The sequence below is a fragment of the Mustela lutreola genome, chromosome 7, assembly GCF_030435805.1.
Source record: "Mustela lutreola isolate mMusLut2 chromosome 7, mMusLut2.pri, whole genome shotgun sequence".
NCBI classification, from domain to species: Eukaryota; Metazoa; Chordata; class Mammalia; order Carnivora; family Mustelidae; genus Mustela; species Mustela lutreola.
The window spans coordinates 94,761,915-94,780,976 of record NC_081296.1 but is presented as its reverse complement, the minus strand read 5'-3'; positions in this window follow the sequence as shown (position 1 = coordinate 94,780,976).

Sequence of the window (19,062 nt, the reverse complement as noted above, 5' to 3'; positions counted from 1 at the left end):
CAAATCCAGGATACTACATTATATTTAGTTATCATTTCCCCTCAGTTTTCTAGGACAATCTGTGACCGTCTCTTACTCTTTCCTTGCTTTTTATATATTGATGCTTTTTAATGTCCCTCAATTTGGATTTATCTGATGCTTCCTCTTGATTAGACTGAAGTTTAGTCTGTGGGAAGAATATCAGAGTGGTGTATCCTTATCACAGCCTATCGGTGGGTATACCTGATATCAATATGTCTAATTACTCATACTATTAATTTTGATTACTTGGTTAAGATTTGCCAGGTGTCGGGGCACCTGGGTGGCTCAGTGGGTTAAAGCCTCTGCTATCGGCTCAGGTCATGATCCCAGGGTCCTGGGATTGAGCCCCGCATCAGGCTCACTGCTCCTCGGAGAGCCTGCTTCCTCCTCTCTCTCTGTCTGCCTCTCTGCCTGCTTGTGATCTCTGTCTGTCAAATAAATAAACCTTTAAAAAAAAAAAAAAGATTTGCCATGTGTCTCCAGTGTAAAGTAACTGTTTTTCCTTTTCTGTATTCTGTTCATTTGACAGGAGTTACTAAGTATAGCCCACTTTCAAGAGAGGGGAATCTAACTCCATCTCCTGGGGGGAAGACTATCAAAGAACTCAACAGTAAGTTGTCCAACAGTAAGAAAACTGGCTCATAATCTATATTTACTAATTTGTTCAACCCTAGCATACATATAAAATAGTTTCAGATTGATAACCCAGACTCTGATAAACAAATTTATCAATCGGACTTAGATGTTTATGTATAACTCTTTTTGTCTTTAGGCCTAGGTAGCTAACCAAAACAACTTTTTAAAAGCCATTTAGGTCAGCTCCTTTCCTAACCATCCCCTTCAGTGCAGTTATGTCATTCATTCATATGTTTTTGGTTTTGTTTTTAAGATTTTATTTATTTGAGAAAGAGAGTGAGCGAGAGAGAGCACAAGTCGGGGGGGAGCAAAGGGAGAGGGAGAAGCAGCCTCCCCACTGAGCAGAGAGATTGATGTGGGACTTAATCCCTGGACCCTAGGATCATGACCTAAACTGAAGGCAGAAGCTTAACTGACTGAGCCACCCAGTTACCCTATGTCATTCATTTGTAATACAGCTAGATTTATGCCATAGCCTACATTCCATCTTGGGTTCCCTTGCTATTCAAGCTGATTTTTTTTTAAGGATTTTATTTATTTGTGAGGCGGTTGAAAGAGAGAACGAGTTGGGGGGGAGGGGTAGAGGGACAGGGAAAAGAATACTGTCCACTAAATGGGGAGCCCAATGTGGGACTTGATCCCAGGACCCTGGGATCATGACATGAGCCTAAGGGAGCCGCTTAACCAACTGAGCTACTCAGGCACCCTCAAGTTGATTTTTTAAAAATTTGCACACAGTAAAATTAACTCTTTGTAGCATAGACTTCATTAACTCTATGTAGCATAGAGTTCCTTTTGACAAGTGCATGGTTGTGTACCCACTATCACTGTACCATACAGAACCGTTCAAAGTCATTTTAAGTTGACATTTAAGCCAGAAACTTATTTTATCTGAATTATTTGGAGAATTCTTAATTCTTCCAATTCTATTCATGAAGCTTATTAATTCTTTTTTAATTAACATATAATGTATTATTTGCTTCAGGGATACAGGTCTCTGAATCATCAGTCTTACACAATTCACAGCACTCACCATAGCACATACCCTCCCCAATGTCCATAACCCCTAATTCTTTAGCAGAATAGAAAGATACTTAAAATTTAAGATTACTGAAAGCAAAATAAATATATCTTTTGACTGTTAGAATACAAAATTCCAATAAAGGTTACCTTTGAGTCTTTCTACCAGTTCAAAGTTGAAGGTGCTTAAACGAAAAAATGTATCTTTTGTGACTTTTTTCATTAGGTAAATCACAAGGATTAGATAAATCACACAAATATGATACTGAGTGTACAAAAAGTAATGCAAAATAAAAATCAATTATAACACTCATCAAATTTAATTAAAATACATTTGGAGGAGCACTAAATAAAAATTTAGTTTAAAATACATTTGGCTCGGGCGCCTGGGTGGCTCAGTGGGTTAATCCTCTGCCTTCAGCTCAGGTCATGATCTTAGGGTCCTGGGATCGAGCCCCGCATCAGGCTCTCTGCATAGCAGGGAGTCTGCTTCCCCCTCTCTCTCTGCCTGCCTCTCTGCCTACTTGTGATCTCTCTCTCTGTTACATGAAGAAATAAAAAATCTTCCAAAAAAAAATACATTTGGCTCAGTCATTAAGCAGCTGCCTTCAGTTCAGGTCATGATTCAGGGTCCTGGGATTGAGCTCTGCATCAGGCTCCCTGCTTGGCAGGAAGCCTGCTTCTTGCTCTGCCCACTCCCCTTGCTTGTATTTCCTCTCTCACTGTCTCTCTCTCTGTCCAATAAGTAAATAAAATCTTTCAAAAAAATTAAAAACATACATTTGGAAACATAATAACTAGTTTTTAAAGTGTTTTTTCTCAAATAAATAATTTTCATGACCCTTTCTTGTGCCAATACACTGACAGGCAATTTTGTCTCCTTTTATATAACTGTCCTCTAAATAAGCTTTTTTTTTTTTTAAGATTTTATTTATTTATTTGACAGACAGATCACAAGTAGGCGGAGAGGCAGGCAGAGAGAGAGGAGGAAGCAGGCTCCCTGCTGGGCAGAGAGCCCCAATGCAGGGCTGGATCCCAGGATGCCGGGATCATGACCCCAGCCGAAGGCAGAGGCTTCAAACCCACCGAGCCACCCAGGCGCCCCTGTCCTCCAAATAAGCTTTATTCCTAATGAAGTGGTGGTGGAAAATGGCAATGAAAAAGGAAGAGAGAATAACTGGAAGGTTAGGAAGGGCTTAGGTAAGGGCTGAATGAGGTGAGGTAGGTGCCCTGGGCTGAGAATACTGGCCTCTCCTCCATTGGCAGCCTCACAGAGCAGAAAGGATTACTAGATAGAATGGACATAGTAGGCTTGCCCTAGTTCAAGCACACATGTTTTTTCTTCTCCTCAGCCTGTATCTATGGGATAACACTCAATGGTTTACCACACACTAGCCTACTCTTTAGTTTAAAAAACAACAAAAGTATACCATCTGACTAACCTCAGGAAAATGCATATGGTACCATTTTAATTCAGTAAACTCTATAAACAATGCATAGTTAATGATGAAGACATTAAGAAATCATTTGAGAGGATGTTTTCCAAAGCTTTGAACACAAACCAGAATTGATCCACTAAATTCACTCTAATTATACTACTAAATATACCCAGCCTTTTAGCCGCAGGAGTAACTATGACTTGAGCTCACCATAGCTTCATAGAAGGCAATCCAGTAATAAAGGTCCCAAACGTTTTGTATTATTACCACCTTAGGAGATTATTTTACATTTCCTCAGGACACAGTATTTTTAAACACTACCATTTATGATGTATATGAGTCTACATTTTTCATTAAAGCAAGATTTCACACAACAACCATCTTAAGTATACATTTTCTCCACCAAAAAATAGGGTGCCTGGGTGGCTCAGTGGGTTGGGCCGCTGCCTTCAGCTCGGGTCATGATCTCGGGGTCCTGGGATCAAGTCCCGCATCGGGCTCTCTGCTCAGCAGGGAGCCTGCTTCCCTTCCTCTCTCTCTACCTGCCTCTCCATCTGCTTGTGATTTCTCTCTGTCAAATAAATAAATAAAATCTTGAAAAAGAACAGAACACTCATTTAAAAAAAAAAAAAAAAAAAAAAAACAATTTACCCTCTGGACTAAGCAGTATTCTCTAACCGAAGTGACCTCAGGTATCAACTTAGTTAACCTCATTAACAATGAGAATAAGTGAGTAATTAATATTTGGATTTGGAACATATTATGAGATACTGGAAGATAATTGCCAATACTTTTCAAGTGGCATGTTTCTTGGGGCACCTGGGTGGTTCAGTCAGTTGAGCAGGGTCATGGGATCCAGACCTACCTCATGCTGGGTGCTCAGTGGGGAGTCTGCTTGAAGACTCTCTCCCTCTACCCCTCCCGCATTCTTTCTCTCTCTCTCTCTCTCAAAAATAAATAAATCTTTTTAAAAAAACAGCATATCTCTTAAACTTATATTAAAATGAATTTATATTTCTCAGCACATATGTAAACCGAAGGCAAAAAGAACAATCTTGGTAGTAATCTTAGGGGCAAGAGAAATTTGGTTGGGATTTAAGTTTCCTGCAAATAACTACAGAAGTAAAAATTCACATTACAACCACTATATACTATGACTAAGCCTGACTCTGTTATAATAAACTTATTTTTTCCTCCAAGATTTTTATTCATTTATGTGAGAGAAAGAGTGTGCACAGAGGTAAAGGGAGAGAGAGAAGCAGAGAAGCTCCATGCTGAGCCAAGAACAAGCCAAGAACAAAATCCCCGAACCCTGGGATCATGACATGAGCTGAAATTAGACACAATCGTTGAGCGACCCCAGTGTCCCTGACTCTGTTATAACTCCTAATTTATTTTCAAGATCTCATACCTATGGTATCTTACCTAAAGGCCTCAGTGCAGGTATTTTGCACCTTTCAACATTAAAGTCCCTTGTGATTAGTTCTCTTGAACTTTAAAGCATGTGCATTATTAGAAACAACACTATGGGAGACAATGACATCACTCGTATAGCTCTGAGGCATATGATCCTGTGACTCAGCTGGACAGGACAAAGTGCAGAGATATCCTTCTGAACTCGGGAAAGTAATCACTCTACAAATCTCTTCTGTTTATCATTCTTCCTGGTCTTTTCTTCCTCCTCTTATCCTCATCCCATTTCCCCCTTCAAAAAAGTACAACTTTGGCTTTGTCAAGTGTTGCAATCCTTGACATCAATCTAGGATTCTAAATCAAATGTCATTTCCCACTATAGTTGGATGATAAAAATATGGAAAAGGGTTTTTATGGGGCACCTGGGTGGCTGTCAGTTAAGCATCTTACTCTTGGTTTGGGCTCAGGTCAAGATCTCATGGGTCCTGGAATAGAGCCCAGGTCTGGCTTCCAGCTCAGCCAGGGATCCTCTTGAAGATTCTCTCCCGTGCCTCTTCCCTCACTTGTGCAGGGGGTGCTCTTTCTCTCAAATTAATAAATCTTAAAAATGAAAAGTAAAGAAAAGGGGGTTTTGTGTGTTTATAAAGACTTTTTAAAAGAATAACCTCATTGGGTTGTTACAAGTTATGAATACTATATAAACTTTAAAAGCTTCAGTAATAATGTTGGTTTTGACCTATAATTAAAATTCCTAACCCCTTTCCCAAGAGCTGACAAGATAGTGGAAGTGGAGCAGCAGAAGTACACCTTTTTGCAAGTTCACCTACAGAAGCGCCATCCTTGACCAGCTGCTGGACAGTCCTAGGAGGTTGATGCAGCTGTACAGCACCCAGCAGCAGAAGAAGTGAAACTGGAGTTTGTGGGGGAAGCCACACTCACTGTTGGAGCCCCTATGCAAGACCAAAAAGGAAGCTCCACCCCCCATGGCATAATCCTGAGGTGCTCCTCTGGGTCATGATCATCATCCCCAAGATGGTGGGCAATGTCGGGGGCGTCTAAAATGGCAAGACCTTAAACCACATGGAAATCAAGCCCGAGATGATTGACCACTACCTGGGCAAGTTCTTCACCACCTACAAGCTTGGGAAGTACTGCAAGCCTGGCGCCAGGGCCACCTACTCCTCCCGCTTCATCTCTCTCATGTAGCCTGTTCGGCCAATAAAGGCACTGACTTCTCTTTAAAAAAAAACTGATTACAAAATAAGTAAAACAGTAACATCAAATAAACCAAAAGGATAAAGGAGCTTTGCCTTTATTCTTTGAGCTGCCAAAATATCTAGAAATACTTAAACAATGTGGCTACCCAGAAAGGTTTAGGAACAGAAGAAGTACTTTTTTATTTGGGGAAATACTAAAACACTGAAATCATGAATAGAAACAAAAGTTTCTTTTGAAATTTACAATTTAAATTTACAATCACAATTTTGAAATTTACAAGTACCCATCCCCCAGTAGATCACTAAACAATAACTTCACGGAATCATAACAAAATTTATCAAGCCCTTCTGATATGACTTTATGAATTGTCACATCAGCCTCCAATGACACATGAGGCATTTCCAAATTTTTGCATTAGTTATATTTCAAGAGCTGTTCACCTGATGGTTGATGGGCATATGCACTTTGCAAATCATGTGTAACTGGAAATCAACTTACCCATGGGATTTCCAGAATTAACTCCTAAAAAGTCAATATTAAATAGAACAATGTTAGGATAAGCTATGATATGGCACAGTAACATATAAATCACAAAATATCTCTTTGACTAAGAAAAGCAATGGCTTCTTTCTTACTCAGAAAGTCAGTTATGCAACTTCATGTGGGGGCTTTCTTCTAGGTGGTGCCTCAGGGATCCAGAACCCTTCCATTTCATGATTTTGTCATCTTGAGCATGTGCCCTCTGATGTTAATGTAAAAGGGATAGAGAATGTGTGAATGATAATGCATGGGCTTTTATGGCCAGGCCTGGAAGTGTATCTCCATTGCCCACTATCACTGGGCAGTACCTAATCACATGGCTACAAGCTAACTCCAAGGAAAGCTAAGATATGTGCACCCAGGAGGAGAATATACTTGATGTCTAGATAGTGTCTAGCTAGCTAGTTTCTACCACAAGAAACCTTGTAGTATGGTTTTGTGCAAACATTTATTATCCTGAACTAGGCCTATACAAAGATCTGTAATGTTAATCTTTGCTTCTGTAATTTCAGCGTAACATGACTTCTTTAAACAAGCACTAAAATGCGATTTTGTTCAAATAGGTAAGTACTGAACAACTGTGAGTATGAGGTCATGTTCCCTGACAATATGTAGAATGTGACTGTTCTATCTTGCCTGAAGATGCTGAATCATATACTTTAACTCAGTGGAGTAGACATGATACTGATATTGTTTTATGAAAGCTAGGAGTTCAAGAGGTCTAATGACTAAATAGAAAGTCACCTCCCAGCCCCACCTTGAAAGTAACGCAAAGGAGAGCTTGAGGACAGTCCAAGGCTTCTCAAAAATTAATTTTGCACTTGTCCAACATACAGAATGATCCAGACATAATGTTCTAAATCAGCACTGTCCTGTAGAAGTAAACAGTGAGCCACATGTGTAATATTCTAGTGGCAGGGCATCTGAGTGGCTCAGTTGGTTAAGTATCTGCCTTAGGCTCGGGTCATGATCTTGTACTCCTCTGTCTGCTGCTCCCCCTGCTTGTGTGCTCTCTTTTAAAAATAGACAAATAAGTAAAAATAAATATTTTATTTATTTGTTTGACAGAGTGAGGGAGCACAGACTGGGGGAAAGACAGAGAGAGAGAGAGAAGCAGGTTTCCCACTGAGCAGGAAGCCCAATGCAGGGCAAGATCCCAGGACCCTGAAGTCATGACCTGAGCTGAAGGCAGAAGGTAACCAACTGAGTCACCTCTGTGCCTCAGGGGAGCATTTTTTTAAAAAGATTTTATTTTTAATTATGTGGGGCTCAAACTCACAACCCCAAGACCAAGAGTCTCATGCTCTACCAGAGCCATCCAGGCTTCCCTCCAGGGAGAATTTTTTACTGCCCTGGCCTCCATTCTCATTTGGCTATTTTTTAAATGTGTACTAATTTTTAAATTTTATTTTCAATTGAAAATATGAGTCAGAAGTTAAAATTCAAACTTGCAGAAACAAGAAAAACACCGAAGAAAACAACCTAAAATCATAAAGAAATTTGTGATGGATATGGTGGTAGTCTCTTAAGCTCCCCAACTCAGCAAGCAAAGGGGTACCAAACAGGTTGGTTAATCATCAGTAGGGTTTTCCAGAGAAATAGAACCAATAGAATGGATATCTACACACACACACACACACACACACACACACACACACATACATTATAAAAAACTGAACGAGGGGCACCTGGGTGGCTCAGTGGGTTAAAGCCTCTGTCTTCGGCTCAGGTCATGATCCCAGGGTCCTGGGATCGACACCCTCTCCCACCCCCCCCACCCCCGCATTGGGCTCTCTGCTCAGCAGGGAGCCTGCTTCCCTTCCTCTCTCTCTGCCTGCCTCTCTGCCTAGCTGTGATCTCTGTCTATCAAATAAATAAGTAAAAATATTAAAAAAAAAAAACTGAATGAAAAGTCCCAAGATGGGCAGTTGGCAAGCTGGAGATCCAAAAGAGCCAATGGTGTAGTTCCAGTTCAAGTTTGTAAGTTAGAGATCCAGGAGACCCAGAGGGTTAAGTTTCAGCCCCCAAACCAGCAAGCTCTGAACTCAAAAGCCAATAATTCAGTTCAAGTCCAAAAGTTGAAAAAAAAACAACCATATCCCAGTTCAGAGCAGTCAGGCCAGAAGGGCAGCCTTTATGTTCTATTCAAGTCATCAACTAATTGGATGAGGGCTACCCACAATCTGCTCTACTCAGTCCAATGTTAAATTGGAAATGTTAATTCAAATGTTAAATCTCCTCCAAAAATACCCTCACAGACATACCCAGAATAATGTTCAACCAAATATCTGGGCACTTGTGGCTCAGTCAAGCTGAAACATAAAACTTACCATCACATAATCCATAAAGCAGAGGATGAACTTGAATACTTATTTAATATCTAGATTTTTATTGTTGTGCAAATGAAAAGCATTTCATTCATCACCCATCCTAGTGTTTTTTGAGGTCCAAAAACCCCACAAAAAAACAAAAGCTTTGATAAATAAGTAAAAAGCTTGTAAAACCATCATTTGTACAGTGTCGCTTAAAAACAAATTTTTCAGAGAAAAAAAAGGGTATATAAGTGAACTTCTGTAAAGCATACTCCTTTCTTGATACACATCCAAATGAATAAAGAGGAAAATGTCATTTTTTATTAAGAAAATTGTCACTTATTTTGACTTTTTTTTTTTTTTTATTTGACAGAGATCACAAGCAGGCAGAGAGGCAGGCAGAGAGAGAGAGAAGTAGGCTCCCCACTGGCGAAGAGCCCGACGTGGGGCCCGATCCCAGGATCCTGAGATCATGACCCGAGCTGAAGGCAGTGGCTTAACCCACTGAGCCACCCAGGCGCCCCTGACTTTTTTTTTTTTTTTTAAGCCCATCTCAGGGATGCCTGGGTGGCTCAGTTGGTTAGATGATTGCCTTCAGCTCAGGTCATGATCCCAGAGTCCTGAGATTGAGTCCTGTATCGGGCTCCCAGCTCCACGGGGAGTCTGCTTCTCTCTCTGCCCTTCTCCTCACTCATGCTCTCTCTCCCTGTCTCTCTCTCAAATAAATAAATAAATAAATAAAATCTTAAAAAATAAAATAAAATCTCATATTACAAGCTCCAAATTAGACCCGTAAAAGATGTTTCACATCAAAATTTTAAAAGGTGTCAGGAGCTAACAACAAATCCCTATTTTCTTGGCACAGTTAACTATTTCAGGTAACAAGTAAAAGAAATTCAGAAAGGCCCTATAAATATCCCTCCAGTTGGAAGGCATGTGTGCTGAAGGCATAAGCAGAGTACAAGGACAAGAAATTCTTTCAGAACATATTTGATAATGGCGGTTCTAGAAATTTCATATAGGAAATGGCACTCTACTTGGAAGAAGATGGGGGATTTGCTTGAAATTATGTTTGTAGAAGATGCACAGTTTTTATTTAGATCACACGTTCATTAGAGTGTCTAGAGAGTTTATGAAAATAAAGGTGTCTCCTGAGACACCTTTTGGCACCCCTGCTGTCATCTGTTTACAGATTTCAAAGAAGGCAGGCCAGAAAGATGAACCCATTGACTGAGCAAGGACTTCTCTCTTAAATTTTTTAATGAAAATTTTGAAACAAACACAAAAGCATATGAATTCATGTATAGAAGCTTCATGTATTCATCACTCTTACCAGCTTTTTGCAATCTTATTATCTCTTTCCCCCACTCACACTGGCTTTTTTGGGGAGGGCTAGCTATTAAAGTAAATCCTAAATATCATGTAATCTCACCCATAAATAACTTTGGTGATAGTAACAGATAAAGACATAACTACAATGGCATCATCACATTTAACAAGTTTAACCCTTTAACACATATTCCTTAACATTTTCTAATACTTAGGGACTGTATAATTTTTCTCAGTTGTTGCAAAAAAAAAAAAAAAAACCCTTTTACAGTTGGTTTGTTTGAACAAGATTCAAAAAGATCCACATTCAGTTGATATTTATTTATCTTGTAAGTGTAAAATAGCTCCCTTTCCCTCCTCCTCTTTTAGAAAACGCAGGGTAAAGAATTCTTTCCCTTTATTCATCAATTCTCAGGAGCGCCTGGGTGGCTCAGTGGGTTGAGGCCTCTGCCTTTGGCTCCGGGCGTGGTCTCGGGGTCCTGGGATTGGGCCCTGCATTGGGCTCTCTGCTCCATGGGGAGCCTGCTTCTTCCCTTCCCTCTCTCTGCCTGCCTCTCTGCCTACTTGTGATCTCTGTCCAAACAAACAAACAAAAAACCCACTTCACAAAACTCAGTATTGGTAAGGATGTGGAGAGAGAAGTACTTTTTTTTTTTTTTTTAAAGATTTTATTTATGTATCTGACAGACAGAGATCACAAGCAGGCAGAGAGGCAGATAGAGAGAGAGGGGCAGGCTCCCTGCTAAGCAGAGAGCCAGATGTGGGGCTCAATCCCAGGGCCCTGAGATCATGACCTGAGCTAAAGGCAGAGGTACCCACTGAGCCACCCAGGTGCCCCAAGAGAAGTACTCTAATATATAGTTGGTAGAAGTATAAATTTGTATAATTTTCCAATATGCTTCATATGTTTCATTGACCCACCAATTTTACATGTGTAAATTTATTTAAGGCCAGTTTCAAAAATGCCTCAGAATAAGTGAAGCTCATGTTAATTTTGGAGAAAATTTAGTTATGCACTACGATGGGTTAATTTTTATCACAAAATGACAGGCAAGGTGAGAAAAGTGCCTTTTTAAAAGACATTATAAAGTGATGGACCTTAATATGCTGAAAAGACATGAGAAAACTTAATTAAAAACTTAAAAGTTGATCCCAGATGGTGGAGGAAGGGGAATGAGGAACATACAAGGGCTTTCATTGTATTTGTCACATTTTATTTCTTAAATGGGGTGATAAGGGACGCCTGGGTGGCTCAGTGGGTTAAAGCCTCTGCCTTCGGCTCAGGTCATGATCCCAGGGTCCTGGGATCGAGTCCCGCATCGGGCTCTCTGCTCAGGGGGGAGCCTGCTTCCTCCTCTCTCTGCCTGCCTCTCTGCCTACTTGTGATCTCTCTCTGTCAAATAAATAAATAAAATCTTAAAAAAAAATGGGGTGATAAGTTCACAGGCATTTGCTATAATTCTGCCTATTTTTTATTTTTTATTATTATTTTTTAAAAGATTTTATTTGACAGACAGAGATCACAAGCAGGCAGAGAGGCAGGAAGAGAGAGAGGAGGAAGCAAGCTCCCTGCTGAGCAGAGAGCCTGATGAGGGGCTCTATCCCAGGACCCTGGAATCATGACCTGAGCCGAAGGCAGGTCAAGGGCTTTAACCCACTGAGCCACCCAGGCGCCCCAGCCTATGTTTTTAAAATTATTATTTTTTTAAGTAATTGCTAACCCTAACATGGGACTCAATCTCATGACCTCAAGATCCAGAGTTGCATGCTCTACCTACTACGCCAGCCAGGTGCCCTTTGGCTATTTTTTAAAAATATTAGCAGCATCATTACAAAGTAAAAAATATCTTAACTGGATGAGAGACAGTGATTCAGTGAATTGTTTGGATAAAATTACATAATGTACTGATTTACTCAATTATTTATTTGTTTACCGTGTTTAAATAGATGGTATCTGAGAAGACATGTTTATTTTTAAATTGAAGACATTTTTTTTTTTTAAAGATTTTATTTATTTATTTGTAAGAGAGAGAGAGTGAGAGCGAGCACAGGCAGACAGAGTGGAAGACAGAGTCAGAGGGAGAAGCAGGCTCCCTGCGGAGCAAGGAGCCCGATGTGGGACTTGATCCCAGGACGCTGGGATCATGACCTGAGCCGAAGGCAGCTGCTTAACCAACTGAGCCACCCAGGCATCCCAAAATTGAAGACATTTTTAACTATATATGAAACGTTTCGGAACTTGAAGTCAAACAGAAAAAAATGTATAGCTGTAGCTATACAGAAACCTACTACAATAAAAACTTCAGGAGTAGTAGGTGTAAATGCAGGTGCTGTGCATTTGTTACACAAATATATCCAGCCTGAATGACATTCTCCAGGAATACCTCTCACCATAAGTAAGAATACACATATATCATTTGAGTGCCTTTATTTGGATTTTTAAATTTTTAAAAAAATTTTTAAAGATTTATTTGAGGGGCGCCTGGGTGGCTCAGTGGGTTAAGCCTCTGCCTTCGCCTCAGGTCATGATCTCAGGGTCCTGGGATCGAGCCCTGCGTGGGGAAAAAAAAATCTCTGCTCAGCAGGGGGCCTGCTTCCTCCTCTCTCTCTGCCTGCTTCTCTGCCTACTTGTGATCTCTGTCTGTAAAATGAATAAATAAAATCTTTTTTTTTTATTTTTTTATTTATTTATCAGAGAGAGAGAGGGGAGAGAGCGAGCACAGGCAGACAGAATGGCAGGCAGAGGCAGAGTGAGAAGCAGGCTCCCCGCCGAGCAAAGCGCCTGATGTGGGACTTGATACCAGGACGTTGGGATCATGACCTGAGCCAAAGGCAGCTGCTTAACCAACTGAGCCACCCAGGCGTCCCGAATAAATAAAATCTTAAAAAAAAAAAAAAAAAAAAGATTTATTTGAGAAAGAGAATGCACTTGCATGTGAGTGGGGAGAGGAAGAGGGAGAATCTCAAAAAGACTTCCCACTGAATACAGAGCCCATAGGGCTCAATCCCATGACCCCAAGATCAGGACCTGAGCCAACCTAAAACCAAGAGTTGGACGCTCACGGACTGAGCCACCCGAGTGCCTCTAATTGGATTTTTAAATGACAGATTATTTGTGTTTGCACATGTGCACCATATATGTGCATATGTATGTATATATAAACAAAATTTAAAAAAAACAGTAGTTACCTGTCTTGAAGACCTGAAACATTAAGTTGTTTCACCGAAGGGGTAAACATAGGATTCCAAGACATGAATAAAATAGTATATTTATCTGAAGAAATTATCCGGAATTGAGATACATAAAGATGTAAGATAGATTCAAAGATACTGAGGCAAGACTGATATCTAGGGGCACCTGGGTGGCTCAGATGGTTAAGTGTCTGCCTTTGGCTTAGGTCATGATCTCAGGGTCCTGGGATCAAGGCCCACATCAGGCTCCCCACTCACCAGGAAGCCTGCTCCTCCATTTTCCCTGCCTGCCTCTGCCTACTTGTAATCTCTGTCAAATAAATAAAATCTTTAAAAAAAAAGAAAAATAAAGACTGATAACCTAACACGTTTAAGCTGAAAACAAAGAGAAAAGACAGAATCACAGAGGCGTACTTAAAGAGATACTGGAGGGAGTGCCTGGGTGGCTCAGTCATTAAGCATCTGCCTTGGGCTAGGATCATGATCTCAGGGTCCGGGAATCCAGCTCCAGGCCCAGCTCTCTGCTCAGCACAAGCCTGCTTCTCCCTCTCCCACCCTCCTTGCTTGTGTTCCCTCTCTCACTCTGTCAAATAAATAAATCTTAAAAAAAAAAAAAAGATACTGGTTAAGAATGTAACTCCATCGGGGCAGAGATTTTGTTTTTTGTTTGTTTGTTTTTAATACTGCATTGCTAAACCTAGATGATAGCCTGTTACACAGTAAATGGCTAATAAATATTTGTTGAAAAAAATCTGTTGAATTATATTGATTTCTATTTCTACTAATATGGAAAGATAGTCACCTAGGTTAACCATCCCACTGAAAACATTCAAAGTGGCTGGGTAAAATATAAAAAGAAAATCTTTAAAGCATTTATGAAAGCACAGGAAAACTATTGTCAAATGAGATGTAGATGATGAGTTCTTCCAGGGACAAATACCAAATACCAAAGTACTCAAAGAACTATCTGAGAAATGAACCAAAGGAAAATAAATGAGATCCAGAAAAATATCCCACAGGAGAAATAAGCATTTTATGCATGATAAAGTTGATGGTGTGGATTGTTGGATCAGAAGAGGAAGAAGCCACAGACATAGCACTTTCCATTTTAACTTAAAAATCAGGTGGCTTATATACATATACCACAAGAAATGTATACATATGTTCATCGAAACATGTGAACAAGTATATTGGTAGTAGCAGTGTTCATACTGGGGCTTCAAACTGTGTGGGAACCACACAAATGCCCATCAACAACAGAATGGATAAATAAATTGTGAAATATGCACACAATGGAGTAATACACAGCAAAAAAACATAGTTACAAACCACAAAATTAACAAACCTCACAAATCTAGTGTGGAACAAATATAAAAGAACCCATTTATATAAAACACGAAACAAACAATAACAATTATCCTGATTCCTAACAAAATGCCATGTTCATAGATTGGAAGACTCAATGGGGTCAATCCCAAATTAATCTGTAGATTCAAAGCAATTCAAATAAAAATCCCAACTTCTTTTGTGTGTGTTCCAAGGCTGACTTTCAAACTTATATCAAAATGAAGATAGGCAAGAGTAGTCAGGAGAGTCAAGTAAAGCAAGGTGGGAGAAATCTCTTCTACCTGATATTAAGACTTAATATGAAGCTAAGGTATTAAGACAGTGGTATCAACTCAGGCATAGAACAGACCAGTGGAACATAGAGCTTAGAAAGAGAACCATGAATATATGGATACCAGATAGAAAAAAAAATGATGGTACTGCAGAATAATGTGGAAGGCACAAACTTTTCAATAAAGTTGGGCAATCAGACATTCATCTGGAAAAAAGAAATGAGACTTAACCCCCAATTTGTACCATAACACAAAAACCAATTCCAGGAAAATAATAAAGTTATTTGTGGAAAGTAAGATAATAATGTTCCTCAAAGATAAAATAGGAGACTATCTTCTCGATCTTGAAATGGGGAGAGGCATTTTATATAAGACACATGAAGTATTAACCATAAAAATGTATGGATAAACTGAACATTATAATCAAGAAATCTTCTTAATCAAAAATACCATTTAAAAAGTGAAAAACCAAGCAACTAAGTAAAAGACATTTGCAGTTCATACATTCAACAGACTCATTTCCAGAATACAGAACTCTTAAAATCAAGAAGACAGTTCCCAGAGGATACTTAAAGGTTTTTTTTTTTTTTTAAAGATTTTATTTGTTTATTTGACAGAGATCACAAGCAGACAGAGAGGCAGGCAGAGAGAGAGAGAGAGAGAGAGAGAGAGAAGCAGGCTCCCGGCTGAGCAGAGAGCCCAATGCGGGACTCGATCCCAGGACCCCGAGATCATGACCTGAGCCGAAGGCAGTGGCTTAACCCACTGAGCCACCTAGGCGCCCAAGGTTTTTTTTTTTTTTTTTTTTTTTAATGGAAAACAATAGTCATCTAGAAAATTGGAAAACAATAGTCATCTAGAAAATACACATACAAAAATACAAAACTTATGACCTAGCATTTACACTCTTAATTATATTGTCTATCCATGCATATGTTTGCCAAAAGACATGACTGTTCTATAACAGAATTATTTTTAGGACCCTAAAATTGAAAACAATCTTGATATCCCATACGGGTGATTGGTATCTACAGTGACATACAAAAATGACTCAGAAACATGTGAGCAAAAGAAGTTAAAATACAAAATACATTATGATTTGTTATGTAGAGTAAAAAATAGGAGATGAAAAAATAAACTATGGTTAGGATGCATGAATCACTTTCAAAATCATGAAGGAAATCAGGTAAGTTACTACCATAAAGTCCAGATAGTGTTGTTAGAAAATAAACTGAGATATGTTAAAATTGTGAAATTTGAACAAACATTGAATTGGATCTGGGCAGCACTAAACTGTTAGGAGCTAGGGGAGAGGCTCTTATATTCAAAGATACTATACTTAAACCAAGGAAATTATTTGATTGGATATAGCTGAAGGAATTCCATTATCTGTGAAGCCAAGTTGGCAGGCTGGGATTGGTTGTCCCCAGATTTTTCAGTTAGAGGACTTTACTCTGGTTTAGGTTTTAGTTTGCTTAAGTAGGCTGCCACCAATTAGAGGTTCCTTGTTTTATTTAAAAATTATCTGAGGGTAGAAAAGGGAGGGTGAAATCATTGGAAGGGGTTTTTGGGTCCTGGCAATGTTCAGTAATCACCCTTCACCTGGGTGATTCCACAGGTGTTAGCATTCTAACAATTCATGGAGTTGTATATAGTAATGTGTATACTTGTGTTTTTCAAAATAAAATAGCAATCTACTTATCTATGTATGAGTTAGTTACCTAGGAATACATTTAGTGAATGATGTATAAGGCCTTTATGGGAAAGTCATTAAATGAAACCCGAATAATGGAGATATTCATGTTCATAGTTTGGGTCACTCCTGACCCACTCCTCTATGCCCAAATCTGTTCCTTCTCATCTCAGCTAATGGCAATTCATTTCTAGTTGTTCAAGTAAAATCTTTGCTCATTCTGACTTCTCACACCACATAGTCCACTAGCATATCCCTTGGGAGCAATCTTCAAAATATATCCAAAACCTGATCACTTCTACCACTTAACCATCTTGGCTTAAGTCACTATATTTAGCCTAATTATTGCAGATAATCTCTTGCTTTTTCGTTCCTGCTCTTGGCCTCATTTCCTTTTCTCAACACAGCAGTCAGAGCAACTGTTTAATTATACTATCATTTCACCGATCTGTTCAAAACCTCTGACTCTCCAAAGATAAAAGCTAAGGGACTTGGGGCACCTGGGTGGCTCAGTGGGTTAAAGCCTCTGCCTTTGGCTCGGGTAGTGATCCCAGGGTCCTTGGATCAACCTCCACATCGAGGTCTCTGCTTGGCAGGGAGCCTGCTTCCTCCCCTCTCTCTGCCTGCCTCTCTACCTACTTGTGATCTCTGTCAAATAAATAAAATCTTAAAAAAAAAAAATAGCTAAGGGACTTAAAATAGCCTGTAATGCCCAATATAAGCTGGACTGCCAATTACCCCTCTGAAATACTTTTAAACTTTTAATGCTTTTCTCCCTGGTTACTCAGCTTCAGCTACAATGGCTTCTGGCTGCATCTCAGTTCATTGTTTCAAACAAGCATAGCTGGATGTGCTGGAAGAGGAAACTAAAGTTGCAAAAACAAGCAATTGAATCACAAAAGCCCCCCTAAGGACCTGTCATAGTTTCGTCATAACATTGTCTATAATGCACAAGGCTCTATTCTAGGTATTTGAAATAGAGCAATAGGTTAAAAATAATTTTCAAATCCTGCTCTCATGGAGCTTCCATTCAAGTGGAAAGTAGACAATAAACCAAAGTATGGGAACTATACAGTAGCATGGTAAATGCTATGAAAATAAGCCAAGTGGACAGTGAAGACAAGTGGTGTTTATTAGGAAATCAAGGAGTACTCAGATGACCAGAGAAGTGGTTGTAGGTATTTGAGTATTATTTTTGGGAAAAGACCATGCTAGGGAGCATAAAGAAAAGTGTAGCGAACTTTCAGATTCCTCAAGTTCATTCTTATCAAATTGTAGTCTTCCCCCATTGACTTAATAGCAGGAAGATCCAACCATATAAATAGTAAACATGTCTTCTGGGCCAGTAGAACAGAATAGAGAGCTTAGAAAGAGAACCATGAATATATGGATACGACAGAAGAAAATGATGGTACTGCAGAATAATGTGGAAGGCACAAACTTTTCAATAATTAAAGTTGGGCAATCAGACATTCATCCGGAAAAAAGAAATCAGACTTAACCCCCAATTTGCACCATAACACAAAACCGATTCCAGGAAAATAATAGTTATTTGTGGAAAGTAATAAAGTTCCTCAAAGATAAAATAGGAGACTACCTTCTTGATCTTGAAATGGGGAGAGGCATTTTAATGGCATTACGTGAAGGGAAACTGAGTGAAAAAAAAAAAAAAAAGAAGGGAAACTGGGTGACTTTCACTCAAGGATTTCAAGGTTTGTTTTTTTAAATTCACGTTAAGTAATTGAACCCTTAAACATTTAATGACTTCTTTTGACAGCATTGGCTCATATTACACACCATAAAATCAGTAGCTTTACTTTTAAATTTGTAGTTTATAAACTCAATTTATTACTTTGCTTAGCCTAATTACTATAGTATACGTGTATAACCAACAGAGTTCTAGACCTAGTGCATGCATGAGCCCTAGAACAGAGGTACAACTCATTTAAGATCAGTCTTCCAATTTGTGTGGTTGTGTAAACCTTGGAATTTTAGAGTAAGAAAGATGTTTCCTAAATAGTTCCTTAGATGTCTCCAAACTTAATTTCAGTCCTTAGTCTCTAGCCCGATCCATCTTCAGGCTCTACATTTTCCACAAACACTGATCTGTAACATCTAGTAGGAAGACCCCTGTATCTGAAAAAGATACAGAAAAACCCTGGGAAATGGTCATTACTTCTACATTCTAGCATTCTTTATATTTCTGTAAGAAACCAATTCAATTACATGGTTCTCTGAAAACAAATTCCATTTAATTTCACTTCTAAGTTCAAAGCATTAGTTGGAAACCAGAAAAAAAAAAAAAAAGAAAAAAAAAAAGAGGGAAAAACCCGACCCCGTCTTTTAAAGTCTTCCAGTTTGTAAGTGCATACCACTAGTTAAAAAACTTAAAATAGAAATCTATATAGATTTTAAAATTGCTCTTCATATTCCAAAGATTTTTTTTCCTCATGCTTTTATAGCCCCAATCTCACAATTGGGCTTAAAAATCAAACTTATTTCTATAAGCATGACCAATTGTCCAAATTTTCCAGGTAAAAATGAGTTAATAAAACTTAATATTGTTCAAAGGATCTTAACACATAAAATTATTTTAAAGTCCTTGAATACAGATTTTAGGAACCAAGTTA